Source organism: Leptonychotes weddellii, chromosome 8 (assembly GCF_054177405.1).
Source record: "Leptonychotes weddellii isolate Sample4059 chromosome 8, ASM5417740v2, whole genome shotgun sequence".
In the NCBI taxonomy this organism is placed as follows: domain Eukaryota; kingdom Metazoa; phylum Chordata; class Mammalia; order Carnivora; family Phocidae; genus Leptonychotes; species Leptonychotes weddellii.
The window spans coordinates 103,572,003-103,590,967 of record NC_138376.1 but is presented as its reverse complement, the minus strand read 5'-3'; the positions used below and the strand labels follow the sequence as shown (position 1 = coordinate 103,590,967).

At 39.9% G+C, this 18,965-nt stretch overlaps 1 long non-coding RNA gene across 1 annotated transcript in view; it reads left to right on the top strand.

Annotated features, from left to right (window-relative positions):
• Positions 1-4,950: 4,950 nt before the first annotated feature.
• Positions 4,951-18,965, top strand: part of LOC145723113 (uncharacterized) — a 44,248-nt gene continuing 30,233 nt past the window's right edge. The window contains exon 1 of the long non-coding RNA XR_014147962.1: positions 4,951-4,967. This is a non-coding gene — a long non-coding RNA (uncharacterized LOC145723113). The remainder of the gene's footprint in view (positions 4,968-18,965) is intronic.

Genomic DNA, 18,965 nt, shown 5'->3' with positions numbered 1-18,965 from the left:
AAATTGAAATATCCCTTTATAAATGTGTCCGGGTTGTTGGTAAGGATTCAGTGATCATTCCCAGTGGTCTGCAATATGTGGCAAACGTAGCAAATGGTTCTTTGGGGGTTTTCTGTCTGAAGGCTGATAGGACTGACATCTCGCTGGCTGGCTCCAATTGTTAATGGGAGATGTCATTTTTGACAGGAGGCATGTGCTCTTGCTGGTTATTAAATATTTTGAACATCACCCTTCACCCTTGAATGGTAGGAAGTATACTATACTGGTTTGCAAAAGAATGGCAAGTTTGTAATTTTATTTAGTATATTAATAACATCTCAGTGGGAAGACATGATTTATTTCATTTCGTTTCGTTTCATTATTTCATTTCATTTCATTTCATTTCATTTTAGAGAGAATGCAAGTGCGATCTCATGACACTGAGATCATGACCTGAGCTGAAATCAAGAGTTGGACGCTTAACCCACTGAGCCACCTAGGTGTCCCCAACATGATTTTTTTTTTTTTTTAGGTGAGATTCATGTAACATAAAATTAACCATTTTAAAGCGAACACTTCAGTGGCATGTAGTACATTCACAGTGTCTGTACAACCTTTATCTTTATCTATTTTAAAATGTTTTCATTACTCTAAAAGGAAACCCATGCCCAGTGAGCAGTCACTCCCGCATTTCTCCTTCCCCTCAGCCACTGGCTACCATTAATATGCTTTCTGTCTCCCTTTACCTATTCTAGATATTTCATATAAATGGAACCTACAATATGTGATCTTTTAGGTCTGGCTTTTCTCACTTAGCCCGATGTTCTCAAGGTTCATGGTGTTAACAAGCATATGGATCAGTATTCATTTCTTCTTGTGGCTGAATAATAGTGCACTCTATATCCATGCCACAATTTGTTTATATATTTATCTGTTGATGGCCATTTTTAAAAAATCTTTTGGCTGTCATGAATAATGCCATGAACATGCATGTGCACATATTTATTTCAATACCTGTTTCAAATCTTTTGGGTATATACCTAGGAGTAAAATTGCTAGCTCATTTAGTAATTTTATGTTTAACTTTTGAGGAAGAAGACATGCAATTTTAAGCCAAATATTTAATCATAAAGACTATTTTTCTTAAATAAAAATAGATAATAGCAAGAAAACACTTCCATTCATTTTTTCCATCTTTCTATTCCAACTGTTGGTTATTGAGCTGCTGTTGCCTTTGGGTTGACTGATCAAAATTGAGGACTTGGACTCCAGAGCCCCTGCTTTTGATGGAGAACCTGCCTAGCAGAGAGCTTGAATAAAATACGAAAATGTTAGCTGTCAATACTAGAACGTATTAGCCAAATTGCCTGTTGTGCCTCCATCTTTGACTGTCTGTTATGTGACCTTATTGCTTTTAATAATCCCTCGGTCAGTCTAGTGAAGAGAACTATTAGCCAAGGTTGATTATCATCACTGAAATGGGAGTCAATGAAAGAAAGTGAGTCATGCACTAAAGTGATTTTATGATGCTTATGAGGGAAGGGTAAATCAAATGTACAAATCTAAACTACAGGGAACATTTGAGTGCTGAATCATACGTCTAAGTGGAATATATTTTATAGCATATCCTTAACATAATTGTCCCACTGCTTTGGTCAGAGTGTTCTCTTCCTGAAGGCCCGGCAGTGACCTCTCCAAACACATCGAAGGAAACCTAGGGCACTTCAAATGGAGGCCACCCATGTTGGGAAAAAAGACAACAGGAAGGGAAGAGAGAGCAGTAAAGTCACATTTCTACTTGAGTTTCATCAAGAGCTAGCTCACATCCTGCAGTTGGTGATTTTCCCTACAATTCATCCATGTTAACAAACTTGAGCACAGCAGCCTCAGGAAAGCAGCATGCAGAGTTCTTGGGAATGAAGTGACCAAAGAGAAAAGACTGTGCTTCTCCTGCCCCATTGCCACCAACCTGTGTTTATCCTGGATGGGTTTTCACTGTTGAATCCTAGATGTCCTTATGCCTTCCTCACTTATTTGTTTATTCATTGATTGAATTAATGATATGATTTGTAACTCTGCCCCAGGTACTATTTCTAATGTTATGTGGAATATAGACATGAATCAGAATGAACTCTGTTCTCAAGAAGATTGCAGGATTGGAGGAGAGATTAGGCGTGGAGGATGCCTACAACCTTACCCTGCTGAAGGAGGTATAAGGTAGGGGTCAGAGTACAGACTGTGGGTCTAGACTGCCTCGGCTGGAAACCTGCTCCACCTTGGCAGATTTACTTACTATCTGTATCTTAGGTCCTCATCTATAAAATGGGGAGAATAATAATAGCTACCACATAGGACTGTTTTGAGGAGAGCCCTGGGATTAGTGTTGGTGCTAGGTAAGTGCTACACAGGAGTTTCCTAAACAAATAAGAGACAAAGATCCTAACTGAGAAATAACCGAAGTGCTCTGGGAGTTCAGAGACAGATGTGTGTACTGGGAGCCTCGAAGTCTCGTGGCAGAGACGACTCTGAGGTAGTCTTTGAAAGCTCAGCTGAGCTCTCTGTAGCATGGTCTTTTCAGAACATCTGAATCAGTGCTCAAGCAGTAGATAAGCAGGACTTCGCCCAGATTCCTCTCTGCATAGCTATTAGAGTTTGATATACAACCGACTCCTAAAACATGCTTTCTCTTAGCATTTGTTTCAGAGTGGGGGAGGGGCAGAGGGAGAGGGAAAGAGAATCTCAAGCAGACTCCCTGCTGAGCGCAGAGCCTGATGCAGTGCTCGATCTCATGACCCTAAGATCATGACCTGAGCCGAAACCAAGAGTTGGAGGCTTAACCGACTAAGTGAAATAAGTCAGTCATTGAAAGACAATTATCATATGGTTTCACTCATATGTGGAATATAAGAAATGGTGCAGAGGATCATAAGGGAAGGGAGGGAAAACTGAATGGGAAGAAATCAGAGAGGGAGACAAACCATGAGAGACTCTTAAGTATGGGAAAGAAACTGAGGGTTGCTGGAGGGGATGTGGGTGGAGGGATGGGGTAACTGGGTGATGGGCATTAAGGAGGGCACGTGATGTGATGAGCACTGGGTGTTATACGCAACTGATGAATTGTTGAACACTATATCTGAAACTAATGATGTACTTTCTGTTGGCTAATTTAATTAATTAATTAATTTATTTATTTTTTTTAAAGATTTTATTTATTTATTTGACAGAGAGAGAGACAGCGAGAGCAGGAACACAAGCAGGGGGAGTGGGAGAGGGAGAAGCAGGCTTCCCGCCGAGCAGGGAGCCCGATGTGGGACTCGATCCCAGGACCCTGGGATCATGACCTGAGCCGAAGGCAGACGCTTAACAACTGAGCCACCCAGGCGCCCTGTTGGCTAATTTAATTTAAATTAAAAAATGCTTTCTGAGGACACTGAGAAAAAGAATTATTTCTTACATAAGGGTTAGTTACTTGTCCTTCAAATAATCAAGCCACTATTTGCTTGACTTTGAGCAAGTCACTTGACCTCTCTGAGATTTGGTTTATCCATTTGGAGTAGAAAAGATCTAGACTCAGTAAGTGTTATGACTTTTTAAAAACTAACTCTAAACTATTGTGATTATTAGGAGTATTGTTATGAGTTTTTGACTTGTAAACATCATTCACAGTATTTATAAAGAGTTGAGTTTTAGCAATTGATTTCTCTCTGAAGTTTTATGTTATAGAGTCTTTTTTCTTTTTTTTTTAAAGATTTTATTTATTTATTTGACAGAGATATAGCGAGAGAGGGAACACAAGCAGGGGGAGTAGGAGAGGGAGAAGCAGGCTCCCCGCTGAGCAGGGGAGAATGACCTGAGCCGAAGGCAGACGCTTAACGACTGAGCCACCTAGGCGCCCCTATGTTACAGAGTCTTGAAAGGAGCTTTTCAAAACCATAAGACTGCCAAAAATTCTATTTGACCGACAGTGTTTATAGTATCTATGCCCATATTTACAAATTCCATCCTTATCCACCCACCCACCCTTTTGCCTATCTGCTTTTCCCCATTTTGCTAGTTATGGAAAAACAGCTAGCTTACTACTGCAGAAAAGCCACAGTTCTTTCTACAAATACCCAAATCTCTAAAGGGATTAGACTTTTTTTCGCTGTACTTTGATCTTCCATACTTCTTATGGATCCATATGCTATATGGCTCAAGGAAAATAATAGAACTTTTGTTGGTTTTCATAGGCTTAGAAACCATCATTGCATGTTGGAGCATCAGTGTGTCCTTTAGTCAGGATACAAGACACATGTTGTAGTTAACAGAATCCACTGGACCTAGGTTAAGAGAAAAGGACTTAATTCAAGGAATGAGAAGAGCAGAAGTAGATTCTAGATTGAGTTTTCAGGCACCACCACTGAATTGGCCTCCCGAGGTAGTTTCTGCCTTTAAGAGAGTAAGGAAGCTAGGACACAACAAACAAATAAACAAACATCCTGAAACTATAACCGCCAGCTCAAGGAATACTCCGCTCTGCTGTAATGGGCATTGTCAAAATGGATGCTGCCCTCTCCCTACTCCCTGCCTCTCAACACCTACAGAGGGACCAGACATTGGGACCTGTACTTATTTGCCAGGGCTGCTCTAACAAAGTACCAAGAACTGGGTGGCTTACACAAGGGAAATTTATTGTCTCACAGTTCTGGGGGCTAGAAGTCTGAGAGCAAGGTATTGGCAGGGTTGGTTCCTTCTGAGTGTTGGGAAGGAGAATCTGTTTCATGTCTCTCTCCTAACTTCTGTGGTTCATCAGCAATCTTTGGCTTCCTTGGCTTGTAGATGGAGTCCTCTGATCTCTACTTTCATGTTTACAGGTCTTCTCCCTGTATGTGCATCTATCTCTGTGCCAAATTTTCCCCTTATAATCATTTGGATTGGACCCACCTTAATGACCTCATCTTAACTTGATGATCTGCAAAGATCCTATCTCCAAATAAAGTCATACACAGGTACTGGGGGTTAGGATTTCAACATTTGGGGGGACACAATTCGGCCCATAACAAGACCTCTGTAACAGTTGCTGTAGAAAAGACCCCAAACCCAAATGCCACCACTGCAAGGATGCTCCTAGAAATAGCAGAGGTGGTGAATGGCCTCAATGTGGTGAGGCTCACCTCTGCCTTCCAACTCTTGCATGGTTAGGTCTGATCGGTGGAAGCTAGGCTTTGGAAGGAACTAGAGCTATAAAAAAAAATCTGGAAAATGTCAAGTGTCTTCAGCTTTTTGGTTTCTGGGATGTTAGGGATGGTGGAAAGGAGATGGATAGGCTAAAATGGGGCTGAATGAGTCAATCTGTATTATCTTCCAGTCAGTGAAATGGAGACTGTGAGAGATGTTATGAAGACTGATGGAATCACGAGCGATGGAGTTAAACAACAGAATCATTAGTTGGTAGTGAATTACTACTTTCTGTCCCAGGACGGGATTTATGAAACTTCCTTTTCAACTACCATGAGCAATTTATTTGTGGACTAGGAATTGTAGGTATTTAAAAGGGCAAGTGGTTTATTCTCTTCTTTCTAGCAAGATTATATTTAGACCCAATATCTTTGAAATCTTTCAGAGCCTGGGGGGAATCTCATATTTAAGTATAAAGGGAGGAAAAAGGAATAAAGGAAAACCTGACATATGCTGGGCTGGTTCATTGTGTCTACCCACCTGGTCTTCTCAGTGACAAATCTTAGGAACATCTTCATGCTTCCCTTTTTCTCACTTTCTAGCCCAATTTTTTTCATCGCTAAATCCTAGAAATTTTGCCCTAAAATGAATCTCAAATTTGGCCACCCTGCTTCATCCCATGGCCACTGTCTGAATTTAGTCCCTTGTCACCTCTGGATGGTGTTTGTAATCACCTGGCATTCCCCACTCTGGATTCTCTCCCATTCTTTCTTTCATACTGTTGCCAGAGTTCTTCTTCCTACAGATTGGATTTGGCTATGTCCTACCCACTTCCTATGCCGCTGCTATCCTAATTGCTGTTATTAACCATTGTAGAAGCAAACACTTGTTCTTTTGATTTTATAATTTTCTTGAACTTTTCCCTCAGCTCCTGTTATATTTTTAACTGTTTGTTGGATATCCTTTTGTATCTTGAGCGCTGAAGTGACCTGCTTCAAATTGAATTGTCATCTACTAATCTCCTCTCTGAAGATCAGGGAGGCAGCATGGTCAAGCCCTGCTGGAGGTCTGCTTCTGGATTGCAGACTGTGGGCTTCTCGCTCTGTCCTTACATGGTGGAAGGGGCTAGGGAGTTCTGTGGAATCTCTTTGGTAAGACCCACAATCCCATTCATGAGGCTCTATCCTCATGACCTAATCACCTCCCAAAGGCCCCACCTCCTAATACCATCACACTGGACATAGGATGTCAACATGTGACTCTTGGGGGGGGTGGCTACAAACATTCCGACCATAGTAATGGCACTATCAACCTATCCCAATGACAGGAGTCTTCAGGAGACCACAGGACAACTCCACTTCACCTTGGGCTGGCATCTTGTGGTCCACAGCTCTTCTACGCTCTGTATTCTTGTGTGAATCTCAGTATAACTTGGCCAAGTACACATTCCCTTATGCTATCCAGTCTAAATCTTCACGTTTCCTGTCTTCCAAAGCCCACACCATCCTTCCCTCTTCCAGGCTTCATTGAGAGCATTATTCTTTCAGTCTAGACCAGCCTCTTCGCATTCTGCAGGTTTCACTTTAGAATAACAGATGACATTGGCCTTGTGTTGATTCTAAAAAGATACAGGCAGCAGATGTAGAGCCTTCAACTTCAATCTTACTTAGCCCTAAAGACCAAGAGGAGGATTCAAAATCTGCTTGTGTGTGTGTCCGTGAGTATGCACATAACCTTGAGAGAGCTTGAAAAACAAGCCGAATTGCTACAAATTGCCCCTAGTTCAGTTTTTAGGTTTGGATGAGCCTCTATGTAATCATTCATAACTAAAATATATAAATTATATTTTATTTCCTGATCGCATAGCATGCAGTAAAATAAGGAAAAATAATTACAGGCTAGTACTTCTTTTCTTTACTTGAAAGGCTTTGTTTTAGGTCTATTCAAGGACTGAGTCCTAGAAAGGGCTTTATTCTGATCGGCTCACAGACAGCATAGCTTTAAAAAGAAAAAGCTGAATTAAATTCTCCTGTTACTGAAATTCCTCCCTTTTTTTTTTTTTTGTTTACTCGTGGCAGTGTCCAAACCATTCTTAAATTATAAGGCATATGATAGGAACTTAAAACCTTCCTTGCAATTCTAGTTCATTTTATTTCTATGGTTATCGTTAAGATGAAAAGGCTTTACAGACTCTTCTAGGATAACACCTCATCAGCCTGAGGAATAATACTAATTTTTATCTACCTAAAGTTAGAGGGAAGAATGTAATTGATGGCCCAAAGTGCATTTGAGGCCATGGTTTAGAGGGTTTTTATCACGCTTACCCATCTCTACTTGCTGACATTCTACTTTTTCAGCCTCTTTGAAATGTCTCATTCATCATAAGGGCTTTCCTGGTCCCAACAAGCCAACCGGTGGGTTTCTTTCTCCTCCTCCCCTTTTTAGATCTTTCTTCCTACTTTTATCATACGTTCATGTTTTAGTCTGTACTGTAGTTACTGGGCGCACACAGGGCGTAGAAAGGAAAGCATAGACTCTGAAGGTTGGCAGGTGGGAGCTCAATTGGGATCATGTCACTTGGATTGTATGGCTTAGATATATTGCCTCCTCCACTAAACCTTAGTCTCCGCATCTTTAAAGTGGGGATAATAGTACCTGTTTTGCAGGGCTGCCGTGAGAATGAAAAAGAATATTGTGTGTCTAGCACGTGGAGTCCCTCCAGAGGTGCACCTGTTATCAGTGGTGGTAGGAGTCACGGCTTTGCCTGCTTCATTTCTTGTAGGGCACACAACTCTGTCCTCTGTTTCCCTGAAGGTTTCACAGAGGCTGGAAGCACCCTGAACACGGGTGCTGGAGAAACTTTTGTTGAATTGGAAGAAATTGGTCTTTCCTCCCAAACAAACATTATTCCACATCTTCTATAGCTTCTTTTTTTTTTTTAACTACACATTTATTTGTGTTATGGCTGTATATAGCGAGCGGCATCACTAATTATATCGTGAAATTTGAATATTTGGGATTATGAAATTAGATTACTGTAAGATACTTAAAAGTAAATCGTATCTGTAGATGGTTAGAAGCAGAATATGAGTGGTATGTATGCATAAGTGTGGGCATTTCTGTGGGTGTGTACCCAGAATTGGAAGTTTGCTGTCACTCAGTCTTCACGGCCTGTGTGGGCAGCCCCCGGTCTCTGAAAACAGCCATACAGAGAAGTCTTGCAAGCAAACTGTGCAAACACTTGTCAGTTTTCATCCTTTATGAAGACGAAATCTCATCTACAAAAAATATGGGTTTCCCTGACTGCGTTCTCCCCGCGGATCTTTTGGTCAAATTTCTGTATTGGGGGAAAACACACAGTTGCCACTATAGATTGAAATAAAATATATTATTTGCCCTTTGTAAATGGAAGGTCATGAATTCCAAACATTTCTCATCCATACACTTACTTTCCTTGGCGGGGGAGGGTTCTGCACGCTCCCGCACGCTTTGCTGCTGTGCATATCACAGAACCAACATCAGCCTCCTTCCCACCCAGCCTGCCTGAGCCTCCTGCAGTAACATCATTGCTCCACTGGCTGCCCTTTCCTGCCGCAAATGTGTCAACAGAGAATACATACCAGCAGCAAAGACTTTTAGGAGGATACTGAATACTATAGTTAGGAATTCTAATTTACATTGAATCTTTCAAAAGCAGAACAAGTAGCAATAAAAACAAAGACAATGGGTCAAGGTTCTGAGGCCCAGAGTGCCAAAGGGCAACAATCAGAGAGTCTAGAAATGAGGGAACCAAACTTCTGAGTAAAATCTAGGTTTCTGGAAGAGGTCTGGTAATTACTAACACATCTTGGGAAAGGGGAAAAGGCTGGAAACCTGTATTTGGTCCTCAGCTGTTGATTCGTTCGTTCGTTCATTCATTCATTCATTCATTTAAAAAATCTTCCTCTTTCTCTGCTAGGAATGTGCCATATTCTCTAACAAAGGCCACAGATGATCATAAAAGGCTCATCATGTGACAAAGACCTATTCCAACTCTCACAAGCTTCCTCCTTACATTTCACCATCAGATCCACATGCTGGTTCTTTCCCTAATCCTCTATTTTAGGAGTACACTATCTGATTTTGGCAATCCTCCATAGCAGGTGGAACCTGTAGCTCTCAGCACTGGTACCCTTTTATACATATGTATGCAGTTATGTTTCATATAATCAAAGAATTTTAAGACCGAAGGTCATGAGGTTTTCACCACACAAGAACTTTTGAAATTTCTCAAAGCAACCTCAGCAGGTCCTCTCTAGATTCTTTTCCATAACCTAAGTGCTTCTTTTCATTGATTCTTACTAACATTTAAGCCTATAGTTTTAGCATTTCAAGATCTTGTTAAATCTGGCCTGCCCCTTGACATGTAGGCTATTCTTCTCAGTTTGAATCACGTGCATATTTGCTCAATCAGTATTTATAGTTCTCTTTGAATTATCCAATTTATTACGAATCAACTAATTGTGCTATAATGTAGCTGGTTCTGTGAAGATATGGAAAAAGTGGCCAAATTCCTTTAAAAATTTATGCCACATTTATAGCATTTCTAAACTGATACTCTAATAATTTTACCAACCATGAGACTGGTTGGCCATGACATACTCTTGGTCAACTCGTGGGAGATCTCTTTGGTTGGTACTTCCTTTTCTAAGTTCTACACATCACCTGTTTAATCAACCTACCTTTCTAGAACTTTGTTGAAGATTGATGTCAAAATCATTCATCTGTAATTCCTCAAAGCTGCCTTTTTAAAAAGTTGGGACCTTTGTCCATCTCTAGGATTCCAACATTTCTTTTATTTCTATAAATGCAGAAATTACTAAAATTGGCCTTTCAATCAAAATGTGGATCCTCTCAGAAGCTTGAGGTAGTTCTTCTGAGCCTGGGAACTTGATTTTGGATAAATATGGCAGATTTTAAAATGCATTCATTATTTCCTCCACTATTTTGATTCCAAGTCCTTGCTATGTTTGTTCTACACTTTCCAGTTTGAAAATACTCTCTAAGGCAGAAACGAAATAGGAGAGACATATTTTGCCATTCCTTGTCTGTTAATTTTATACCATCTGCCAAACAATGGACCCATCTCTTTTGTTTTTAAAAAAAGCTTTTGCTTGCCCTTGGCAATTTGCACAAACGCTTCTGGCCTTTAGACTTTTATCTCAAACTGTGCTGTATTTTCTCCCCACCCTACCTTCCTTACAGGCACTTTTTTCTTCTATATTAGGTACTGGTACTTTTAATACTAAACTCTTCGGGAAGCTTCTTGCGAGGGGCCCGAGTGTTTGCACAGTTCCATCACTAGCAATTCTTGTGCCTTTGGCTGACTTGCTTGATCTCTCGGAAATTTAGTTTCCTCATCTGTAAAATGGGGAAGGAATGCGTTACTTACAAAGTAGTTGTGAAGGTCAAATAGAATGGTAACTGCAAAAGCTTTTGGTAAGCTCTAAAGCACTGTCAAAAATGTAAAGCCTTGTAATCTGGGGAGCTGAATAGTACTTTATAGAAGCAATTGAACATGGCCTATTAATACTGGAAAGGAGCTGGGGTTCATCTAGTCCAATCCTCTCCATTAATAGATAAGCCAATACTGATTTGGTGAAGGAACTTGCCAAAGCTCCCAGTCGGAGGCAGCATGGGAGAGAGCTTAACACACTGTGGAAGATGACTTGTTATCTCAACCGTAGCTGTGCTGTACAAATCTAAGACCTTGGTTCTAGTCCTGGCGTTGCCCCTAAATAATTATGACTTCCTTAGAGCGGAGCTTGGAATTATCCTACCTCGTCCACCACTGCCCATTGCAGACGTAGCCATTCACTGTGACTTCCTCCTGTTACCTCACGTTCCTTCTTAACGAAGTGTCACAGATAGCATGACCAACCTTCCTGACACAGCTTTACCTGCTTTTAGGTTCTTCTTTTATATTCTGTTGAGGCTCATTTGTTGTTCTATGGTCCGAAGCTTTTGTTGTTGTCATTGGTTTGCTGTCTGCCATGAAGTGGCAGACTAGTTCAAAAGCCTTCAGTGACATTAATAAACAAAGCATGGGAAATGTAAGCTGTAGGGGAAGGCTGGTATAACTTATTTTGAACAAAAGTCAAATTCACAAATATTTATTTAGTGCCGACTAGATAGGAGGTCTGACAGCTTCTCTGAGCGGTACGCAAAGCACTATAATAGGATCTAAGCTCAAGGAATTTCAAATATTCTAAGGGATATCTTATAAATCCATTGTATAAATTAGGCTGCTTTTCCCTATGACTCATAATAAAAGCTGCAACTTTTGGAGTGTCTACACATTGTGGACTTGATGATATATTTCATCTTATTTAGCATTACAAAGAAGTACTATTGTTCCCATTTTATGGTTGAGGAGACCAGGGCTCAGAGAGTTGAAGTTCCTTGCCCTAAGGCACATAGACCAAGGGACATAACCAAAATTTGAACTTACATTGGCCTGACTAAAGTTTGCTCTTTTTTTGAAAGTTTAAGAGATGTACTTCCTGTTGTAAATTACATGTCTGACTACACCCGGTATTATGAAGTCTGAGATGACATGCTTGTTTCCCCCCAAATTTGATGCATCCAAATAATTAGGGATAGAAGCAAGAACACTTAATTTTAGAAAATCAGTTGATGGCCAGATGGAATTCTGCCAAGAACCGTTTACAGCCTGGAAGTTTCCAGTTCCCTACTCTGGGTCTTTCTGTCCTCAAAATATACAGATCCAACACTTGTTTGAAATTTACCTTTTAAGGTCCTGAAGAGCAATAGAATAACTCACTAATCCAGAATCCGTATATCTTTGATGGAAATTTATATATACAACTTATTATATATATATACTTTTTCTTGGCATTCAACAGATATAATGGACTTCATGGGGAATGCACTGAATTGGCCAGATTTTCTGAGCTGGGCACTCTTTATTCTGTCGTGCTTTAGCTATCCATTCTTTTTTGGAACAAAAGCTTCTTTCCTTAGGCCTTTTCCAAAAAATATTCAGATTGCAATGCTATTGTAATTCTTTTAATGGGAACAGGAGCAACAGCATGAGCATTCATCCCAAATCTTAGCCTTGAAGTTGTGCTGTCCTGACCTGTGTCCTAGAGATGAGACTCGGCTGGAAAACACTATAGAACATCCACTGTGTTCCTAGGGACCAATAATGAAAGAAGATGTTAGCCTGTGTGGGTGACTTGGGTTTAGTCCGAAAGGTTTGTTTATTTACTTGTAGATAGTAGCACACCATAGATACTCTTTTACTGTTAGGAGAACTAGTGGATTTTTCTTCTTTAAAGAACTAATATCCGCTTGCTGTTTATAAAGATAAAATTATTTATGGAGCTGTTAAATCTAAACAGCTGTTATGTAGGATCTCCTTCAGGATCACTGTCGATTGAATAAAATATGTATTCACTCATATACCTCTGTTCAACCAAGTCAGGGGTTTTGGTTGAATACGTCAAATTGGGCAAGTGGTGATAAAACAAGATTGGGCATCTGTTAGCTTCATTCTGTTTGTGGTTCTTTCATAGGCAAACTATGAGAACTTGACCTTTGGGTCTATTTACCTGTCTGAAAAATAACAGTAATAGGTACTTTGGTACTACCTACTTATCTCCTTTTTTGGGGTACTGAGGATTTAAGAGTTAAGCTCCCTTAGTTATCCAAATGAATGGTTTGGCAAAAGCACCAACTATGATTAAGGACATGAGTAAAGTGACAGGCATTCTACCACCAGAATGTATTTCTGGAGTGAACTAATTTTACCTCTCGATTCTCTGTCATCAAATCCATACTAAGATATGGTTTAGTATTAAGTAAATTGCCTTTACTGTTCAGGCACTGAGGAGCTTTACTTAATTAGGATTTGGTTTGGACAAAGGGGTAAAGAGGTATTATCAATGATTACTCCTGACACTTTTAAATAGTTTTTAAGTTCTTAAAATGCACCTAATCCTGAATTTCAAGGAATAGAAAGAATTACAGGGTGAGGATAAATCAGAAAGGATTATAAAAATTGCAGCATATGGTGTTTTAACAAACCTCTTTACTCTCTCACTGGCTCTCAGGTTCACATTTGATCTTTTTACCGGAAAAAAATGTGCAAGTAAGATTTGTTTAACTTTTTCCTACTTGTCTATGGTTTGTTGGTGGAGGGGTAATCCTAGGACGTTTGCACTAAAGTAAAACACTGTGGGAGGTAAGGGGAGAGGACCGGGAAAGCGTGTAATATGTGTTCCTTTGCAACTTTTCCTGTGGAAGAATTTTGTACAGGGATATACGTTAATGAGAAGTGGTAATTGGTTCCTTGACTTTAGTCCTCTGTGACTTTGATTCAAGAAACATCAAACAAATGCGTAAGCATTGGTCTTGGTACTCAGGAAACACCAAAATGAGTAAGCCATGGCCACTGCCCTCAATGTTCCTTCTGTCTAAGGGAGGAGACAACGGAGTAAGCACTAAATAGAAGATGGCTTTAAGAGTCTGAAAAGAAGTAGGACAGATAATGTGCATGGGGATAATAGAGGAAGAAAAGATTACATGTGACCTGGGTGGTCAGGGAGAGATTTGGAGAAGACTTTGCACTTGGTTGGAGCTTTGGGCGGATTTGGGGAGAGAACATTTCATGTTGACATTGACAGAGAAATGGGGGCACAAGTGGACCTGTTTGGGAAGTGATGAGGAGACTGACAGGGCTAGAAGGGAGGGTTAGTGGGAGAGGAAGTCAGAATGGAAATTTGGGGTCATATTATGGAGGAAGATTAAGCTCTTCTCTGGCTACAAATTCTTTTTGGAGCAAAACCTCAGACGAAACTGCAGAGAATCTTCAGTTGCACTTGCCCTTTAGAGTAAGCAATTTTTGATGAACAGTCTTGTCAAACAACGTTCCTTTAACAAGATCCATTACGGCCCCCATGTATGGCAAAGTCTGGGCCGTTTAAGAGCAGGTCATAGCTGAGAAGCAGCCACAGAAGTCACCTAGTACAACTTCCTATTAGTTTCTTCTTGCTGTTGCAACAAATTGCCACAAACTTAGTGGCTTAAAACAACACCTGTGTATTCTCTTAGAGTTCTATAGGTTGGAAATCTGAAATCAGTGTCACTGGGCTAATGTCAAGGTGCCATAGGGTTCGTTCCCTCTGGGGATGTGAGAGGAGACCCGGTCTCTTTGCCTTTTCCAACTTCTAGTGGATGCCTCTATTCATGAGCTTATGGACACTTCCTCCATCTTCAGATGACCTCACTCCAACATGTGCTTCCTTTGTCACCTGGCCTTCTCCTCTGACTGACTCCTGGGTCCTTTTCATAAAGACAGTTGGGATTACCTCAGGTGTACCAAGATCATCAAGATAATCTCCCCATCACAAATTCATTAACCTAATCACATCTGTAAAGTCCCTTTTGCCATATAAAGTAACAGTCATCTGTTTCAGAGATTAGGGTGTGGACAATTGGAGGGACATCATTTAGTCTGCCACAAATCTCCACATTTTACAGGTAGGAGAGTTCAGGCCCAGCTTGGTCTAAGGCCACACAAATAGTGACAGACTCCTGTTTCTGCCTCCCAGTTTTCTTTGTACTGCACCATGATGCCAATCTTTCATACTTTCCATGAGGAATCAATCAGTGGTGCTTTCTGAAGGCAGAGAGCCCAGCCAGCTAAGACCAGGACTGACTGGAGTAGCATTTAGGAGTGGATGAGGCTCTTCTTCCTTGGTGTCACTGAGCAAGGACCAATTTGAGAGAAGAAGAAATGTTCTTTTTAGGACCAAAAAAGGCTGAGGAACTGCTCTCTCATTCAGTGGAGAAGAGACAAGGGAAGAGGAAAAGAGAAGTGTGCAAGAAAGGAGAAGAAAAGAGAGGGTAGAATGGAGAGAAGATGTTGTAGATGAAGTGGAGTTGAAAAGAAAAGAAGATAATCATGTATATTCCATAATGATGCCACTTTCTTCTCTCTATGTACATGGTTTCTGAAACTAAGTATCTCCTGCAACAGTTCTCTTCATTAATGCCTAGAGTCTAACTTTTATAATAACTACATTATCTGTTTCTTTATGCATTTGTTGCTCACAATTTATGTCCTTTACAGGTTCATCCTCCTCACTATTAGATTCCCCACCGAGTAGCAATAATTTCTATCTCTTTGTTATACTACAGGACACAAATAGCTGTGTTATAACAGTTTTAATCATTTTAATGATGATATACAGAGTGTATCACACTAATATCATTAGCATTTTTCTTTGAAAAAGTTCTGGAAAAACTCCAACCTAATTTTGTACTTTAACTGAAAGAAGAGCTTGAGGCTAATATAAAGGGCATATTGTTCTTGAAACTAATAAAGAAAGTGAAGATCACCAAGAAATAGCAAAGATGTATTGACATTAAGTTGGGAAAGCCATGCAAGAGATGAAATAAAACATTTGAGAGGAAAGAGAAAGTTTTAAAATTATTTTTAACTATAAACAGAATAGGGAAAGGAGAATATAAAATGTTTACATTATTACTGGAGGAGGCCTGATTGATGATACAAAAATAGAAGCTGAAAAAAAGTTTTCATCTTTACCCAAAAAGTGATCTATAAGAAAATTTAAACTAAATATTAATTAGAAGAGAGATAAATCAAGTTAAAAAATATGGAACCTTATCAACATATTTATTGAGAAATACTGTTTTTTGTTTTGTTTTGTTTTGTTTTGAGAGAGAGACTACGAGAGAGAGTACGAGCTGGGACAAGGGCAGAGGAAGAGGAGAGAAAGAATCTTAGACAGGCTCCACTCTCAGTGCAAAGCCTGACTCAGGGCTCAATCTCAGGACCCTGAGAGCATGACCTGAGCCGAAGTCAAGAGTCAGATGCTTAATCGACTGTGCCACCCAGGCACCTCTTGGGTATTTTTAAAGCTAATGTTTCCATGTCTCATAATTTCCCAGCTTATCCAAGGTAGGCCAGTTTTATGCTATTGTTGTAATTTGTCCAATATCCATTAACAGATTTCAATGCACAATGGATACTTAATGAACATGAGATAATAATTATTGATATTAATTAAGGCTATTGAAAATGTTTTGGTGTGCCCTTATCAAGAAACTGAGATATTTAACTTAGAGTATTTATTTTTACTCATCAACATAGAATATATCAAAATTGAAGTCAATGTAGGATAACCCAATTTTTACATTGAGTGCTTTATTTCAGGAAAATGCCTGAAAAACCTACTCAAATGCTCTCCATTCCTGCCCATGCAAATCTCACCTGTTCTTTAAGGCCCAACTTGGTGACTACCTCCTCACAAGACCTTCCCTGATCCTCTAAGTTATTTCTGACTCTTCCAAGCTTCTACAACATTTTAGGTAATTCACATTATCTCATAATTACATATAGACTTTAATTAAAATTATTTCTGTTAAGTCTATACCATCTAATATATAATAATTCTTCAAAGGCTAAGACTATTCATCTTTGCATCCCTGGATGCCTAGCATAGTCATTATCTACAAGTGAACAATCGAGGTACAAACATGTATAGACAGATATAGTTAAGTATGAATACAGCAATGCAATGACTGTTCTGTAGTAGTAACTCTGAATTACCTTTATGAAATCCTACTCGCTTCGCTTGTTGAGTAAATTCTTCTAGACATGGAGTGGATCTACAAATCTGTTATTTTTAACAGACTCCCCAAGTTATTCACATATAGCCAGTCTGGCGCTGGCACCAGCAACACTGGGGAGTCACTCATCAATAAGTCAATCAGATATCAAATTCATCTTATTGTGTGCCTGTGAGGAATGCTCACCATAAATATAGGTAATTAGCAGAGAATGGGTAAACTGCTTTGGAGGGAAGAGAATACATGATTCCAAAAGCAAGAAATGGAGTGTATCAATAAAGGGTGAGATGGTTTGGTAATTCAGATAAAGTTAATCTTCTGAGGAAAACCTGGGTCAGTTCTGCCCAGCAAGCCCAGCCTGATTCCTACCCAATGGAGAGTTAAATTAAGACCAACCACTAACTAGGCTCTAGAGTACTCTTTCCTGTTCTCCATGAATAATCAGAATAATTGAGTCATCCTCCTTCCCTTCTGTCAAGACCTGTTGTAATAACTTTATCTATATGTCCACTCATTTACTTCTATAGTAAATATGAAGACTACCCTTGAAATTCTTTTTTTTTAAAGATTTTAAGATTTTATTTATTTATTTATTTATTTATTTATTTATTTATTTATTTGTCAGAGAGAGAGAGAAAGAGAGCACAAGCAGTGGAAGTGGCAGGCAGAGGGAGAAGCAGGAACCTGGGATCATGACCTGAGCCAAGGGCAGATGCTTAACCAACGGAGACACCCAGGCATCCCTACCCTTGAAATTTTAAGTACCAAATCTTCTCCCTAGTTTTTCATGTTGTCAGTAGTTCCTAGAAGGAAGTTTCATTAAAGATGAATCCCTCTTGGGGCACCTGGGTGGCTCAGTCATTTAAGCGTCCAACTCTTGATTTCAGCTCAGGTCATGATCTCAGAGTTCTGGAATTGAGCTCCAGCGTCAGGCTCTGTGCTTAGCATGGTGTCTGCTTCTCCCTCTCCCTCTGATCCTCCCCCCTTGCTCTCTCTCTCAAATAAACAAATAAAATCTTAAAAAAAAAAAAAGCTGAATCCTTCTCAGCAATATAATAATATTCCAGTAAAGAAAAAAACTGAAAGCCTCAAAGACAAAGAGAACAGAAGAAAAATCAGGAGATTAAAGATCTCAAACTTCCTATGAGATCGAAGAGGACGAAGTGGTAAGTGACTCAAAAGAGAGGAGGAAGCTGTCAGCCATAGGGCCTTCAAAGTAAAGTACTAATGAAATGTGAGCCCATCCCCATCACAAGATCCCTAAGAGACCTGGAACTAGACACATCAGGTTTTGCTGAAGATGGGAACTTAAAACATAAAAATTGGTTGGAAGTCATGCTGTTGAATGACTGGACCCTTAGATTTCTTTCTGTACTACAGGTAGCCTGTGATTAAGGTCAGGGGATGAGGTTATTTCTTAGGCAGCATTGAATGCGGGTGGTTTCAGACATGGTGGCAAGATGATGGGTGAGACATGGGCTGATCATAGAGGCACTGAAAGAGTCTGCATATTGAATGATAGAAGCCTCCCTTTCTACTCTATAGTTATCTTCCAGATATTTACTTCTCAGGCAGAAAACAGAGGACTCCTCCTTGAAGAAACTGAATGTCACCTGAGAAGAGATGGCCTCATCCTGATGTTTGGGGGTCTCACCCAAAATATGTGAGTCCTATCCTGATTGTTCTGAGTCTCATCAATTGATAAGCAATGTGCTTACACGCATAGAGCTTTTCAGTGCCTTGCTCTTAAATGTTCATCAGTGGCCAAGAAACATCAAGTTTTCCAGAAAAGCCTTTAACACAAAAAAGAGAGACCAAATATAAAAAGAAAGAAAGAAAAAAAAAAAAAACAGCCTTAGAAATTCAGATCATTTAGAGATCATTTCTATTTTCTGAATTCCTCTAATTGCTAGCCCTGTCTCAGTTCTAATAAATGGATTTTTGCCTTTTCTTCTTTTTTTTAATAACCAAACTCCCATCTTGTACCTCTCTGCGGGCCCCTGTCTTGTTCTGCCCAGGACTGTGTTTTGATACCTTACCCAGCACTCACTCCTTCCCAGCCCGGAGCTCTTCCTTGCTCTTACTCCTAGCCACACACAGGTCACTTCTCAGTGTGCTCAACTTCTGCCCCCAGAATCTCAGCCCTGTAGCTGTAGCCTTGCTCCCTGCCC